Source organism: Prionailurus viverrinus, chromosome D1 (genome assembly GCF_022837055.1).
Source record: "Prionailurus viverrinus isolate Anna chromosome D1, UM_Priviv_1.0, whole genome shotgun sequence".
Classification (NCBI taxonomy): Eukaryota; Metazoa; Chordata; class Mammalia; order Carnivora; family Felidae; genus Prionailurus; species Prionailurus viverrinus.
Window position 1 is genome coordinate 47,877,608 of NC_062570.1, and position 16,996 is coordinate 47,894,603.

General features: G+C 38.4%; 1 protein-coding gene and 1 non-coding gene across 2 annotated transcripts in view; one reads left to right on the forward strand and one right to left on the reverse strand.

The window, feature by feature from the left end:
* Positions 1-16,996, forward strand: part of DLG2 (discs large MAGUK scaffold protein 2) — a 2,044,734-nt gene that overhangs the window by 684,097 nt on the left and 1,343,641 nt on the right. The window lies entirely within an intron of this gene.
* On the reverse strand, positions 6,085-6,187 carry LOC125147247 (U6 spliceosomal RNA). Its single transcript, XR_007145084.1, has one exon. It is a non-coding gene; the product is annotated as a U6 spliceosomal RNA (small nuclear RNA).

Here is a 16,996-nt window from a genome sequence, read left to right on the forward strand (position 1 = left end):
GGTCTCTGTGAGGTTAATGTCTCTGCTTTCTGTTTCACCATCTAGATTTGTTAATGGAAATAATGAATAATTGTGGTTAGGATCAGAATAAAACCTTAAGACAGTACTCACATCATCTACCTTGCTTTGAGTAATTTAAAAAGTGTTTACTGAAAATGAATGCAGAGTGTGTGTGTGTGTGTGTGTGTGTGTGTGTATTCAGTCAAAAGTTTGTTGGTCAAGGTTACATTAAATGGCTACCCATTGCTGACAGTGATTTTGAGTTTCCTTAGTACTTCATTTTTTTCTTTTTCTTTGTTTATTTGAGAAAGAGAGAGAGAGAGAGAGAGAGAGAGCGCGCGCGCGCGCGAGCATGGGGGAGGGGCAGAAAGAGAAGGAGGAAGAGAATCCCAAGCAGGCTCAGCACTGTCAGTGTAGAGCTGATGCAGGGCTGGAACTCATGAACTGTCAACTCATGACCTGAGCTCAAATCAAGATTCAGATGCTTAACTGACTGAGCCTCCCTGGTGCCTCTGAATTTCCTTAGGATTTCAAAGCTTAAATGCTTAAATAGCCCTGAGGATTCTTATACTTAAACTGAAAAATAAATTATAAAATTATCTTTATTCAATCCATGATCATATCACCACTTTTTTACCTTCTCTTTATAAATGAGAATTTAATGATTGCCTAGAGACCATAAAGTTTTCTTTCCTACTTCAGACAAGTCAATAACTGTAAGATTTAATAGCCTAAAGATAAAATGGTTCAATATTAACCAGAAAATGCTTGACTAAGGTAACTCTTTAATACCAGATTATGAGGCCATTTGAATTTTTTCTCCAACAATTGTCTATAGCAATGGAACTCTTTATTTGATAAGTGAGGAAATGAGTGTTTATCCTAGCTTGTGTTTTGATTTGGTTGGGGGGGAACCCACTATAAAATACAGGTATCGTATGTGTAAATGGCTTAGACTCCTGTATGTGTCATTGTTCTGAATACGATACTTGTAATGAAGTGGTTAAACAATCCTCTTCGGGCTTACAGGCACCAGGCTAATGCATAATGTTTTGCCACAAGAAGTCTCAGGGTACCTATGTTTCTGCACAATTTACAATTTCCTGCCACGAGAACTTAAAATGCCACAGAGCACAGATTCTACAGAGTGAATGCAGACCCAGACACACAGCATTTTAGCATCACTCCATTGCTATTAGATTCTGCTCAGGGTAATGAAAGAAACAAGGCCTGCAGAAGAAATCTGGTAAGAGCTCAGTCACTCAAATAAACGATATTTTGAGTCAGACTATGATTTAAGTAAGTTGTTTGAAGTTAGAGGTGAACATCCTGGCACTGGTAGTTGGAGTCAAAAATTTGGACTGCTAGAATTTTTGCTCCAACCACACCCATGTAGGTTAAGGATAGGACTTCATCATCAGTAATCAGTGAGGAGAAAGAGAAGAATGCCGGCTTATCTGTGAATAGTAAGTACTCTTTAAAAGTTCTGTATATATTTCTCCTTTAGGAGTGTGGATTTCATCCTCCACGACATTTTTTTGTGATCTTAAGAAGGACTGGAGTTAAATAAACCAATCAAGATTCCAGTGCCCAGAAAGGGCAAGTCCAGGCACACAGAATGTACCTCTGTCCCCCTATCATTGTTTTTAAGGGAATCAAGATGAATATAATTTACTAAAAACATTTCAAACAATAAGACTGCGTATTTCAAAGATCAATCTCAAATCATTCATAGCCACTGAAAAGAGGAATGAGCAGGCATTTCTGTCTCCTGGGCTGCGGAGTCCTCAGGTGCTGTCTTTCCACACTTCTCCGATTCCTCTCCCTACTTATCACAAATAGCCATGGCAGTGCCTTTTCTTAACCTCCTTATTCACCCTCGTGTAAGTTCTCATGTCTTGTCACTTTCTGACTTGTAGGAAGAAAAAAAAAACCCTAACTCCCTGATTATAGAAGGGAGCAGACATGCTCCACAGGCACTTTTTTTTTTTCCCTTTCTGCTTTTCTTGTGATTGCAGTCACAAGCCCCTTCCCCATAAGAAGCTGTTTTCCTCAGTGCTTGGAGGTGTCATGCTATATATTTGCTTCAGGAAGTTTGGTACTGACACATCCTTCATTTCTAGTGTCACTTGGAGGTGTCCTTAAGGAAGGGGAATGTTACTGTTGAAGGACTTTAGGATCAGAGTAGTGAACATTTCCTTTAATTTCACAGGTTGCTTCAATTCCTTTGGATCAATGAGAAATTATGTAAAGCAACCAGCATCCTATAAAGGCAACTCAAATCTGAAAACAAGAGCCGCATATCAATTAAGAGGGAAATGTAAAATATGTATTTTGAAGACATTTAAAAAGAATAAAAGATGGGGTATGTCCCCTGTTTTGGAAACTTTCAGTGATCCTAGATACCATTTAGGGCAATTCATAGGCAGGATAGCATTACAAGCTATCAGAGGAATGCCCTTCAGTGTGTGTGCTATCTCCCTATGCTTATTATTCTCACCATTGGCTTTCCTGACGTCTCCACCAGGCATCCTTATCACCTATCACAGTCGACCTCACACTGAGGTTCATACCTGGTGGCAGTGCCATCCGCCTGGGCACCTGATAGAAATGTTTGGTCACATTTTTGTTGCAATGACTGGACAATGGTACTGGCATTTAGTGGGAGGAGGCCAGGGATGCTAAGTACCCAGCAAGATATGTGACAACATGCACAGCTGTCTGCCCAGAATGTCAGTAGCACCCCCATTAACAAATACTGGGCCTCTGGAATTAGCACCCCAGTTTTGGGTTGACTAAGCTGGCTCTTGACTTTGAGACTGGTTATTAATCCTGGATTCTTACAGTATGCTTCAGGCCTTCATCAGTGATTGGGCTGTTCTCTTCCTCATTTGGCTTCATCCTGAGAGGGGAGGAGTATTTCACAAAGAGAAATTTCACAAATGTGTTTGTCTTCATTTACCCTATTCCCTTCCGTTGGGAAGCTGACACTGAGAAGCTTTAGGACGGTTGGTAGATACTTGTTTGCCCAGATGTCTCCAGCTACAAAAGTGAAAACTCACACTAGACAAAGAAAAGGAAAATGAATGTTACAATCATTTTTTATTGCTGTTAAAATGCCTCCAAAGAGAAGAGAAAGTGAAACATCAATGCTGACTGATGTTATAGGATATAAATGTTGACTAAGGTGCTTAAGAATGCAATGTTTATATAAAGTACAGGGATGCCTGGGTGGCTCACTTGGTTCAGCACCCAACTTTGACTCAGGTCATGATCTCACGGTTTGTGGGTTCGCGCCCCTCATCCATCTCTGTGCTGTCAGCTCAGAGCTTGGGGCCTATTTCAGATCCTGTGTCTCCCTCTGTCTGCCCCTCCCCTCTTGCTCTTTCTCTCTTGCTCTCTCCAAAAAAAAAAAAATAAAGAAAGAAAAAAGGACATACGGAAAAGATTCCTGACTGATGAGACAACTGTTTTATCTTTTCATAAAGGATCAAATCACTTGCAGGAGATGAAGAGGAGTGGTAATAAAGTATCCAAGTGATGGTTCCAAGAATAGCAGGAAAGAATGTAGAAAGTAAAGTTTGATCAATTTCAAGGTTCTGGTCCAAGATAATGGTGTAGGAAGACCCAGAACTACTTTCCTCCTACAGACACCAAATCTATAGCTATATATGGAACAATTTGCTTTGGGGGGAAAAAAAAACAAACTGAAAAAACTAGTGAAGCAGCCCCTTCATATCAGGCACATGAGAAGGAAACCATATAGAAGTAGATAGGAAAGGCTGAGACACAGTCTCACCATAAACCTCACCCCTGGTGTGGTGACCTACAATCGGGAAAGAACTCAAAACCTGGAGCTTCTCCTTGAGCAAAAAGGATTTGTTCCCCACTTTGGGCACCCTGACTTTTAAGATGGGCACCTGAGAGATGAGTCCCCAAAACATGTGGCTGTGAAGAAGAAAAGTTCTGAACCATGGAGGATGGGAGAGGTAAAGAAGAGACCAGAGATCGACAGAAGTAGCAACCAGATTTACCTCTGTCAGTTAATTAAGTACTTGAGTTTATTGCCATGTTCTGATCTACTTGTGGAAAGTCTTACTTCATTTTAGGTTAAAAAGATAAACCAAAAAAACCTCAATTTTTATCCATTTCATAAAATAAAAAAGGTTTTTGGTAAGGTTTATATCTACTTTAATAGAGTTCCAGATCAATATTTCAAAAAATTAATTAGAAGGTTATGATATAAGCAAATCTGACTTAAAACTATTGCAAACCTATCATTATTATACCCTATTATCTAGATTTTTACTGAAATAATGTGTCATGCCAAATATCTGAAATCATGTCTGTAATTATCTCCAGAAATGATTTGGCATAGCAATTTCTGGGAAAGAAAAATTGAACTATTTCCTTTTAATCTCTTCATTGGATTTTTTTAAAATGAAGTGCTAAAAGTCTTGGGAATGAATAACAAGTTATTTTATTTGAGTTTTTAAAGTTACATCTTAGAATGTTTTCAAAACCAAGACTCTTAACCTATTGTCAGGATAAGATAATAGGAAACTTTGCAAATGTCAAGGCAAAGGTCACATCTGGCACATTCTCCAGGTCTGATCAGCAGGCACTTTGTAATTTTTGTTGTCCCCAACTTACTTAAGCCCTAACACTCCTAGGATAGTTTGAAGATATGATGGCAAATTATATACTTCAGTTGGTTGCAATATGCTGCAGTTTTATTTTTTGATGTGTTCTCACATTCCTCATACTGTTATTTATAATTACATCTGGCCCACCAAATGTAAGCTCCATTAGATTTTTATCTCTATCTCTAGTGTCTAGAAATGGGCCTTGCCTAATAGTAGGTGCTCAATAAATGCTTATTGAAGAGATGAATAAGTTAATGGTTCATTTTCTTAATTATTTAATACTGCAAGTCTAGAGATAGAGATTATTGGAAGAATTTGGGCCAAACTAAATTTTCATGTGTACTCTCCTCAGAGTCAACTAATGCCAAAGTATCAAGCATTCTGAACACTCTTGAGTACTGTGGGAAAAGGGCTAAAACATTTAACTATGCCCATGACCTCAGTTTCTTAGATAGTTTGCTTTGAAATAAAGGGATGTCGTAGAATTCTTATTACATAGAAAACAGGGTCTATATTATACCATTTAATAAATCGTAATTTATGATAAATGTCTGCAAGGCAACACACTTAAACTTTAATAACGTTACATTTATGAAAACTGGAATGGTGGAAATACACCTTTCCAAAAATTCAGGATAAAGCAACCATGTCTGAGGTTGTTTGTGGCCCTAAAATTACTCATGTGTCCTTTAATTTGCTGGGCAGATGGCAGACTGACATAGGAAGAAGTGTTCTGAAATAAGTTACCAGGATGGCTGGGCACTTTACTGTCTGCTTGTTTCAATAGGTATTCCCAGTTGGAAGTGTTTGATGCTTTGACCTCTCTGTTCCACTGAAGTCTGTTTTTGTCTTAGAAGCAGGGGTGAACCATTTCTGCCTTCTGCTTACTTTTTCCTGCTTATTTCTTAGTCAGGCTTGGGGTTCTCTGTGTGCAGCTATATAGTGATGTCTTTCCTCTAGTAAGTACTTGCTTTCTCTCTGGTGAGCTGTTTCCTCTCCATTCATTTTTCATCTACTATGACTACTGTATTATCTTTGTCCCAAGTGATTCATAGTATGATTGTTCTTTAAAAAAAATCACTTCATAGTACTTTTCTTATTTTCAGCTTGCTTGTTAAAAGCTTTTGAAGTTGGTTATTTTCCTAGGCTTTCACTGATGTGGATTTTTTTCTAGAAACATCTGTTAGTATAAATTATGCTAGACTTTTTTCTCCCCATTTGAGTACCGGAATTCACTGCTACAGGAAAGATGGGATTAGAAGGAGCTTTATATCATTCATGCTTGGATTGAAATGTATTGAAATATATTTTGAACCTATTTGTATTTGAACCAAAATGTATTCTGAAATTAATACTTTGTAATAAATGGGAAGTGGTTGCCCCATATTTTTGGTGGGTAACATACAAAATATGTTCAAAAAGATGGCTATGGTATTGTAGAGATTGTCAGTAAATAATTGGTGTGCTATTCTTGCATAGGGGCCATGCTGATATTCTCTGTATCATTCCAACTTTAGTATATGTGCTGCTGAAGTGAGCACAGGATTGTCAATAAATGATACTGACAATTGAACCTCCAGCCCTATAACCCAATACTTTTGCTTCAAACACACATACCTAGTTCCTGCTATCCATAATTGCAAAACCACATTGTCCTTAACTAATCAGATTGACCTGTATCTCTCCCTTCACCCTGCCTCTTGACATCTTAGTCATTAGAACACAAATACTACACATGAAATCACTTCTCCAAGAGCTCTCACTAACCACACTATCTTAAATGCATAAGCTTAATTGGCCTTCTAACCTATTGTCTTGTGATGGATAATTGTCTTGAGCCATCAGTAAGTTACTGTTTTCTAGAAATCAAGAGTTAGTTTATGCTTCTTAATAGTCCAAAGTGTCATGTATTTCCTTGGGGTGTTTTCTTTTTTTGTTTTGGCAATCAGTAAATACTTGGTGATGTTTTTTTAAGGTAATTTGAGAGAGAGAAACAGCATGAGCTGGGGAGGGACAGACAGGGAGAGAGAGAATACCAAGCAAGCTTCACACTGTGAGTGTAGAGCTGATTTGGGGCTCAAATTCATGAACCGCGAGATCATGACCTGAGCCGAAATCAAGAATCTGATGCTTAACTGCCTGAGCCACCCAAGCGCCCCAATATTTGGTTATTTTTAAGCATCCAATTGAGCTAGACATCTCATGCTGTCTGTTAAGCAGTAGGTTAAAGGAGTAATGTGTCTTTGCTAATGGCACATGACTATCTTTGTTGGTTGACTAATAGTCACTTTGGTGGTGACTGAGAGGTGCAGAGAAGCCTCTGCTAAGAAGCTAGAGAAAGGAGATACACAGTCCAAAGGAGCACAACCATTTCACAACTGTAGTTTTGTGGAGAGTTTACTCTTAATTGTGGGAAGCTTCATATTCATGCTGACTGGAGAAGAGCTAGCAATTCCTATTTTACAAACGCGATCTAGCCTCAAACCTATACACTGAGGTTTCTCCAGTCTCTAGATGACCTGGCATTCTAGTCATTGCTGTGTTATTGAGGGAAAAATAAGCAGGCTTTGGCATGGTGAACCCAACCTTCAACAGGAAGTCAGTGGAGAAACAATTTTCAGGGTCTACATCCAATTCATTACAGAAAATATTTACCGAGTTCATTTGTTAGATTTTTCCCTTTAGAAATGAGTTTTGGTTTCCATGATGACTGATAGATTTTATTTATTAGCCAACATAATGAGCTGGTAGCTTGTTACAGAGAGCTACTTATATTAGCTATGTATTCTTGGGTAAGTTGCTTCTCTAATGATCAGGAACTTTATTTGGAAGGTGGACTTTTGGAAAATGTCAAGAAGAACTGGTGAATTGCAAGTGGAAAGGAGAGGGAATTACAACTTTTGCTTTCACTGAACAAGATGAAAGGCAGATACTGCATACCTGACTGATGATAGGCAATAATGGCGTGCGCGCGCGTGCGCGCACACACACACACACACACACACACACACACACACACACACAAGGACAAAGAATTAGAGAATTAAAGGTAACATGGGACTGCTTGGTAAGAGAAAGAAAGGCATGATGTTAAAAAACTTATTAGTGGCATTGCCCTCCCCATCTACAAGCTAAAGTATTCACATTGGGTTCAAAGCCCTAGAGTCCTTTGTGTTTCATTTGATCATGTGCTATATTTTCCTTCGAAGTGATGTCCTCCGCACTCTTCCTCTATATTCTTTCCCAAGGTGATATTACTTCCATTATATCAGTTATTGTTTATTAACTACCCCAAATTTACATTTTCTACCAAAACCTCAATTTGAAACTGCTCACCTATAAATCCAGTTGTCAGCAACTTCACTTTGATGCCTTATAGGAGTATCAAACCAAAAAATGTAAAACTCATTCTATTATTTTCTGCTTGATAAATCTACTTCTTTTCTAGTGTTCTCCATCTCTAGAATATACCCTGTACTTCGTCCATGCCAGGGATTGTTCCTCCCCCTCCTTTGACATTTGGTCAAGCCAGATACCCTGATTTATCTTCATTCTCTCTTATTACCTTTCACATATAGGGTAAGCTGACCTCCTAAATATTTCTGAATGTATCCTTTTGCTCCATCTCTGCTATCAGCATAATTCAAGCCATTATGATCATCTTTCACATGAACAGCTAACTGGTCTCACCGTATCATTCTTTTCCCATGCCAATCCATATTGCAAATAGAAGCCACAGTGAGATTAATGAGAGACAGAACCTATTAAATTTGTCCCTGCTTAAAATTTGTTGATAGCATTTCATTTCTTAAAGATCTGCATATTATTTTAATTAGAGCCACAAAAAATTGTGGGCAATCACCTCTTGCCAGCCTTGTCTCTTACCAGTCTTTGTTTCTTTCCCTGTATTACAGCCTCACTGCTCTCCCTTTTTGGTTCCCTAAATGTATCAAGTTCCTTCCCATATTAGAATCTGTACATGCTTCTTCCTTTATTTGGAATACTCTAAGGATTTTCTACTTCTATTCTGTTGTCACCTTAATTCAGACAGCTTCAAATGAGGACATCCTTGATGCTATGGATTGAATTGTGTCCCCCTAAAATCCGTATGTTGAAGCCCTAACACCCAGTGTGATGGTAGTTGGAGACTGGGCCTTTCAGAGGTAATTATGTCTAGATAAGATTATAAGAATAAGGCCCTCATGATGGAGTTAAGTCCTATATAAGAGAGATAGCAGAGAGTGTTCTGTTTCTCTGCCCATCTCCCTCTCTGTATCTGTTTCTCTCTCTGCCATGTGAAGACACCGCAAGAAGGCAGCTGTCTACAAGTCAGGCAGCGAGAAATTACCCAGAAACCAATGCTACTGACACCCTGATCTTCAACTTGCAGCCTACAGAATTGTGAAAAAATAAATTCCTATTGTGTAAGCCACCTATTCTATATTATTTAGTTTTGGCAGCCTGAGCTAATACACTTGAGTAGCCACAAACTAGTTAGGGTTCCCTTTTATACATTCTCAGCATCTTTGTACTTTTGTCTTTGTCTTCTCTATTGAATTTTAAGCTTGGTGAGGCCAGAGAGAGGTTTTATTTTTCAACACTGTTCTATTTCCAGTCCCCAACATAGTGTCTGGCATATAAAAAACAATATGTTAAATGACATTTGTATGAAATGTACCATTAGTGTACTTCCTTACAAAAGATAAGACTTCTATCTTGGTCTAAGTTTTTTAAATAAAACCTCATCACAAAAAGGTATCCCTTCCTAGAGTCCTGTGTTTTCATAGATGGTTTCATCTGTTTGATGCCACAACAATAATTTTAGCAAACAGACTAAGAAACCTGGCAGTGGGGGTTGGGTTATTGAAACCAAAAATCTTCATCAGGGCTCTTGTTCCTAGGAAAAATGACAGAAGATGCCAGGGTTTAGTTTTCTCTAGGGTTTTACCTCCAGGTTTTTATTTCTGCTTTGCACTTTCTTTGACATTTATGTATAAGGTCATTAAGGTGAAGGGTGGTATCTTTGGTATTCAGGTAATGATAATATCCAGCTCCATGTTTTGTGGACTATCATTATACCATTGGCCATCCCTTGCTTGTGAGTTTATCTGATAAGTTTACTAAAATGAGGCCCAGTTAACTAATTCTTAACACTGTTAAAATTGTTCTTTTTAGAAAGATGGTTAAGGAGCCCAAAGTCCAGGTGTTGTTCAATGGACCTCAACATACCTTTGGAAAATTTCTGGAGAATAGCAGGGATGCTATAGCTTGACTGAAGATGACAAAATTTCTGACCGAGAGTGAGTTATCCTTTCTCCATTCTCTTTAGGAAATCTTTGACCTCTCATATAGAAATGTTACAACTGAGGAAGGATTAATTACTCTCCATACTTAGAGCTCAACTTAAGTTGTCCTGTCAAGGCTTTGATATATATATCTTAGTTTATTAATGTTGCTGTAGTGAATTACCACATACTTAGTGGTTTAAAGGAACACAAACATATTACCTTAAATTTCCTGATATCGGAAATCCGAAACAAGACTTACAGGTATAAAAATCAAGGTGTCAGCAGTGTTGGATTCATTGTGGAGTCTCCAGGAGAGAATCTGTGTTCATCTTCCAGAGGCTGCCTGCATTCCTGGGCTTGTGGCCACTGCCTCCACCTTCAAAATGTACCATTTTGTCTTCTCCTTCCATCATCATCTACCCCTTTCTGATCCTGGCCCTTTTGTCTCCCTCTTAATAAGGACTTTTGGCGTTCTGTTGTTTACATGGGTAATCCAAGATAATGGTAATCTTCCTACCTCAAAGTCCTTAACTGAATTCCATCTGCAAAGAGGCCCTTTGCCATGAATTATAACCTATTCAAAAGTTTGGGGATTAGTACATGAACATCTCTGCAGAGAAGGAAAGGAGGTGTTATTCTGTTTATCATGGCAAAATAGGTCTAACAACTTCATATTTCTAAAAGTGCCAATTAGACAGGATTTAATTCAAGAAGCAAAAGTTACATCATGCCTTTTCCTCTTGGCGCTTTACTGAAGGTCTCAATTTTCCCACATAATAATGCCATCTATATATCACAGCTGCTTATTATCAGTCTCTTCAGTTAGACACCTATTTTTGCTCAGATGAGAAGGGTAATCATTTGTTAGCTTAAGTTAGATCACTGATATGATGGAAACTACCTATGAACCTGTAAAGAGAATTAAGACTTTTTTTTAAGTGAGATTGGGGCACCTGGGTGGCTCAGTCAAGCGTCAGACTTCAGCTCAGGTTGTGATCTCACGGTTTGAGAGTTTGAGCCCCACGTCGGACTTTGTGCTGACAGATCAGAATCTGGAGCCTGCTTCAGATTCTGTGTCTCCCTCTCTCTGCCCCTCCCCAGCTTGTGTGCTCTCTCTCTTTCTCTCTCTCTAAAAATTAAAATAAATTAAAAAATGTGACATTGTGCATTCTGTACTTCTATTTGAAATTCAGGTGTATTATAACTAAAAAGCAATGTAAATTAGAAGGAAGTAAATGTAATCCAACTCAGCCTTCAAAACACATCCCAAATATTAGCTCTTTCATGAAATCAGTGCCAACTTCCCTAGGTGGAACTAGGTACTGCTCCCACCTTGCTGTGATAGCATGATGTGCATGACTCCATTGTAGCATTGACTACATTGATGTGTTGGTCTGTTTACGTGACTGTCTCCCAAGCTACCTGCAAGATACTCAAGGGCAAGGACTCTGTCCTGTTTTTCCTAGTGGTAATGCTGCCTAGAACAGTGTCTAACGTATACCTAGTGTATTGCTGATAGTTTGTGAGGCAATGAATTCTTTTGCAAAGAAGGATGCATCAGAAGCAGTATTTCTCAGCACAAAGCATATTTCAATACATGATCAGGACAGGCGCACAGCTACAGATTCAAGAGTATTGATAAAGAAAAGTATGCCTTCAGAGAAATATGATGGGTTATAAGCCTTTGAGTGAAAACTTAAAATACTACATTAGTTGAGTAGAAATTAGATCCAAATAATTGGAAATACATAGTTCAATAACTAGGTTTGGATGATAAGGATCTAACAAATTTATCCCACCAAGAATGTTTAAACTCAATCATAATTGCTTTCAGTTTACTTTTAAAATACCATGTTTTTAATTTCTTTAAGCTTTATAGATGTATAGCTGATATATAAAGATTGCATGTATTTAATGTGTACACTTTGATGAGTATGGACATATAATATCCCCATAATCAAGGTATTAAACATATCTATCACCTCCCAAAATGTCCTTGTGTTCTTGTATGGGTGTGTATTTTAATGGTAAGAATACTTAACATGAAATCTAGCCTTTTAACATATTTTAAAGTACATGATACCATATTCTTAACTATAGGCACTATGTTATACAGGGTCTCTAGAACTTCCTCATGTTTCATGATTGAAACTTTGTACCCATTGAGCAACAACTTCCCACATCCCCTTTCCCCAGCCTGGTGGCAACCACCATTCTGCTTCTATGAGTTTGACTATCTCAGATACCTAATATGTTACCATATATAGTATATGTCTTTTTGTTACTGGCTTACTTTGCTTAGCATAATACCTTCCAGGTTTATTCATGTTAGTGCATATGACTGAATTTCCTTTTTAAAGACTGAATAATATTTAATTGTATGCATATACCACATTTTCTGTATCTACTCATCTGTTGATGGACATTTAGGTTTTTTCTGTATATTGGCTATTGTGAATAATGCTGCACTGAACATGGGGCACAGATATCTCTTTGAGATTCTAATTTCATTTCTATTTAATAACTGCTTTCATTGCTTGGTTATTTAGCAGTTATCACACGGTTTCTTTAAACTCCGCTTCTTAGAGGTGTGAGCACCAAAAAAGCCTTTGTTATAAGTAGGGGTCCCTGAAGTCCCAGAATCTGGGTAATGGGGTGTGAGGGTCTTCAGCCACTATATTTTTAATAACTCTCCAGATCACCCTGGCAGATACTTTCTCGAACTCCTGAGAATATCATAGTGATTTCCAATCTCTATGGAAATCAGTATCCAATCAGTATCACTTCGGATACTGATTCAGTATCCGAATCACTTGTGGTGCTTTAGAAAAACAAGAATCAAGGAACCCACCTGAGATTCTTATATAGGAAGTCTAGAGAAGGGTTTGATTAACTTTGAAAAGTCTCATGGGGAATTGGATTTGCAGCCACTGTTGGAAATATATGGTTAAGTTTCAGCATTGGGTGACTGTTGTTCAACTGAGTGATTGAGAGGAGAGGACAGTATGAAGAAGCAGGTCTGCAATGGGGGGGTATTAAAGCTATCATCCTCACAAAACTGTTTCCCACTTGTCAACTGAATCCTTGGTGTATCCAATGCCAGTACGTTTTTCAAGATGATGATTAAATGAAATAATGAATAAAATGAAACTAGAACAGTTATTCCAAATAATAGATACTAAATTACTATTGGTTTACCTCCTGTTGTTGTTGTTGTTGTTGTTGTTGTTGTTGTTAACTCCTGTCTGGAAGGTGTAATAGGCTCTTCTGTGAGGGCGATGTTTTCTCCTGAAGGATAAGGGTCCTTATGCTTATTGCATTTGTACTTTGTCACATTACAAGTAGGAGGGGTCAAGTGAGTTACTATAATAAAGTGAGAGAGAAAGAGAGAGTGTATGTGTGTATTATATGTACATGGTGATAACCATATGTCAATAGGCACAGAGATACACATATAACCATCCATCTACCTATTTGGCATTTCACTTCATTATTGTCAGCAGTCATTGGGAATTTCTTGGGGGAGTGATTCAGAAGTGACCAAATGGAAATGATACTCAAATTTTTCTCTTAAAGAAAAGAAAATTTTAAAGCATTTTTTTGTTAAATATTTATTTTTGAGGGGCAGAAGGGCAGAGAGACAGAAAGAGCAAGCAAGCGCAAGCAGACAGGGGGGTGGGGAGACAAGGGATGCAAAGTGAGCTCCGCAGGTCTTGAACTCACAAACCATGAGAGCATGACATGAGCGCAAGTTGGACGCTTAAGCAACTGAGCCACCCAGGTGTTCCCCCGCCAAACAAAAAAGCCATTCTTCTGTCATTTTCTCATAACTTCTTAATCTAAGGGGGAAAACAACCATAAAAGGCATATTCAGAAAGCTAGTTGTAATGTATTAGTTTTTCTTTCTCTAGGTCATTTTTTAAAACTTGTAAAAGAGCAAGATCTTGTGAGGCAGAAAATGAGAGGAAGAGATTTTTCTGTTTTTGTCTCTGGTCTCTTTAACTGTTCTCACGATGCTTCAGAGGCTCCTCTTCTCCCATCTACCCCTAAAACATTGCTGTTCCCAGGTCTTGATACACCCCATCCATTCTCCTTGGGTGGTGTAATTCACTCAAATTTTGCTTAAAATTATGTATTTAATGACTCAAAATTTATGTATCCACCTTGGGGGCATGTATGTATCCCAAACTTAGCATGTATACAACTGACCTGAATATACGTGCATCAAAATGGGCTCTATTTCCTGTATTTTCCAGCTCTGTAGATTGCACTTTTGTGTCTTAAATTACCCAAAGCAATAAACATGAAACCTTCCTAGCCAACTCCTGCTCCTCATTTCTCACACTGAAGACCCATATTTTCTACTTGCTTAATTAAGGAATTTGAAACTGTCCATTCTCTTCTCTCCTTTCCCTTTCCTATTGCCTTAGTTTACACTCAGAGCATCTCATGTGGAATACCACAAGAATAAGTTTGATTCTTTTCACCTCCAGGATTGCAGTCTATCCTCTCGATTGACGGACGTGATTTTCCTGAAACCTAGATCTCATCATGAGATTCTCCTGCACTGTCTCCCCAAACTTCAATTACTTTCCATTGTCCATACCTTTAAGTCCTTAATTTGTCATATGGAATCCTACAAGTTTTGGTCTCTTGGTTTACACCACTGCAGACTTTTCCTCAATACTCACTGAAACTAAAACTCTAGTATTCTCAACTCTGTATATCCTCAAATACCTGAGGCTGTTTCATGTTTCCACACCACTGTGCATCCATTGGCTGCCTTAGCTTGTAGTGCTGTTCTGCCTTTCCCTCACTGCTGATGAACACCTTCTTATCTTCCAGAATCACTTCACACGACTCCGTGACAAAAAAGAATGAAATTTTATCATTTACAAGAACACGGATGGAACTATCGTGTATTATGCTAAGTTAAATAATTCAGAGAAAGACAAATACCATGTTTTCATTCATATGGAATTTAAGAAACACAACAGATGAACATAAGGGAAGGAAAAATCAGACAAAAACACAGAGGGAGGCAAACCATAAGAGACTTAAATGCAGAGAAAAAACTGGGTTGCTGGAGGGGTGGTGTGTGTGTGGGATGGGTTAAATGGGTGACTAAGGAGGGCACTTTTTGGGATGAGCACTGTGTATCATATATAAGAGACGAATCACTAGGTTCTACTCCTGAAACCAAGACTACATTGTATGTTAACTAACTTGAATTAAAAATAAAAATCACTTCATGGTCACCTTCATGAAGGATTTGTTAAGACCCCATTCTCCAGTGGAATTGAGTAATTCCATCTTTGTGCTCATGCTTATACCACATTTTTTTCCCCAAAAGTGATGGACCATATGAGCGTAGTGGAAATGCTGTGTGTTGTCACATCTCGGTATTCTGATTGAGTATACGTATGATTCTCTTTTAATATCCTGATCTAGAACTGTGTATCTCCACTGGCATTTTCCCAGAAATTTATTTTCTACCAAACTAAAGGGAGTGTTCCAAAATACTCTTAGTACTCTGCTTTAGGAAAAACCAATTCAAGTTCACAAAGTACACAAATTAGTGTCTTCTTACTTAGGTTTATAACCAAACACTGACTGGAGTACATATTTGGCATCTAGCATGCCAAACGTACTGGGCTCTGGAGTTCAAAAGTTCAAAATACACAGTCACTCCCTTCAGAGTGTAGTCTAGAAGAAATGAATGGGTAAATTCATTAAACAAAATGATATATTTCAGGATTTCTCCTAGCTTCAACTTTATGAAGACCTTTTAATATGTATTTTGAGTTATGTAGCCTATTTTATGCATGTTTTTGGTTTGGTACGTCAGATTCATAAAATGTGCCACAGTTTATAGATACTATAGAAGCATTATTCCAAATTGAGGAAGGAGGAGGTTTATTTTCCCCCATTTGGATTACATAAGTTTCAAGTTCTCAGTTTTCCAGAGCCACACTGATTTCAGAAATGGCACTGAACAGAACTATCTTAACCTTGTCAACTTGCCTGTGACACTTGAAGGCACTAAAAGCCTCAGCCATCATATCCAGCTATTTGTTAGGTGCTGCTCACTGTATCTAAAATCCTCAAATTAGGGCAAGCCTCTTACTGAGCAGGAGGCAGCACTGTGGGCACTACAGGCTACTCACTAGCCACTGCCTAATGGCTATTTCTAGCCCATGAATCCTGGAAGAGAGATAAGAATGATACTCATTACTTGTATGTTCAGTTCTGTACAGCATGCACTGTGGATAGGTTAGAGAGATACCAGAAGCAGAGAAACTGTCCTCTCACAGCAGCTGTAACAAGTAAGAAAGTGGAAACTTACAAGGGTGACTTGGTTCTTCCCTGCTGTTAGTTGATTACCCTTAGATATGTAAAGTTTCTTGGGGAGCATCATTTAGCGGTATTAACTAAATACTGGCTTGGCACCTTCCTTCAGCCACTGTTTTCAGGGCTGGTACCCAAATATAGAATTTGAAAGCTCATAGTATTTCCAGATATGAACCTACTAAGTTAGTGATCATTGGCTTCCACTGTATGCCAGGCACTTTGCTAGTAAATAAGCTTTGCAGTCATTTTTTTCTGAGATGTTGGCCACCTCCCTGAGCTACAGATCCCTTATGTAAATGAATCATACAAGTCTGTGTGGGAGGTTGGTAGCTCCTCAGCCCATCTCTGAGCCTAAGAAATCCCTTCTTTGTCAAGTGTCTGCAACTTTGACACAGTCCTTAATTCCTCTCCAAGGTCTTCCTCCTCCTAGCCTAGGGGACTTTTAGTCATGGAGGTGTACAGCTTTGGCATTTCTCATCCTGTGCCCTGCCCACCCCTTGCCAAATCTACAGGGAGTCCTTTCTGTTTCTCCAGCTAAGAGAGACTTTTAAAACTCAAAGCCAAAAAATGAATCCTTTTTTGTTTGTTTTGGTGTCATCCCTTACTTGAGGCAATGGATGCAGAATGACTTGACTGACTAAATGGAGCAAAGGCCAAGGGAAATAAGAAAATACATATGTTTAAAAAGGCTTATTTACTTAAAATATTTTT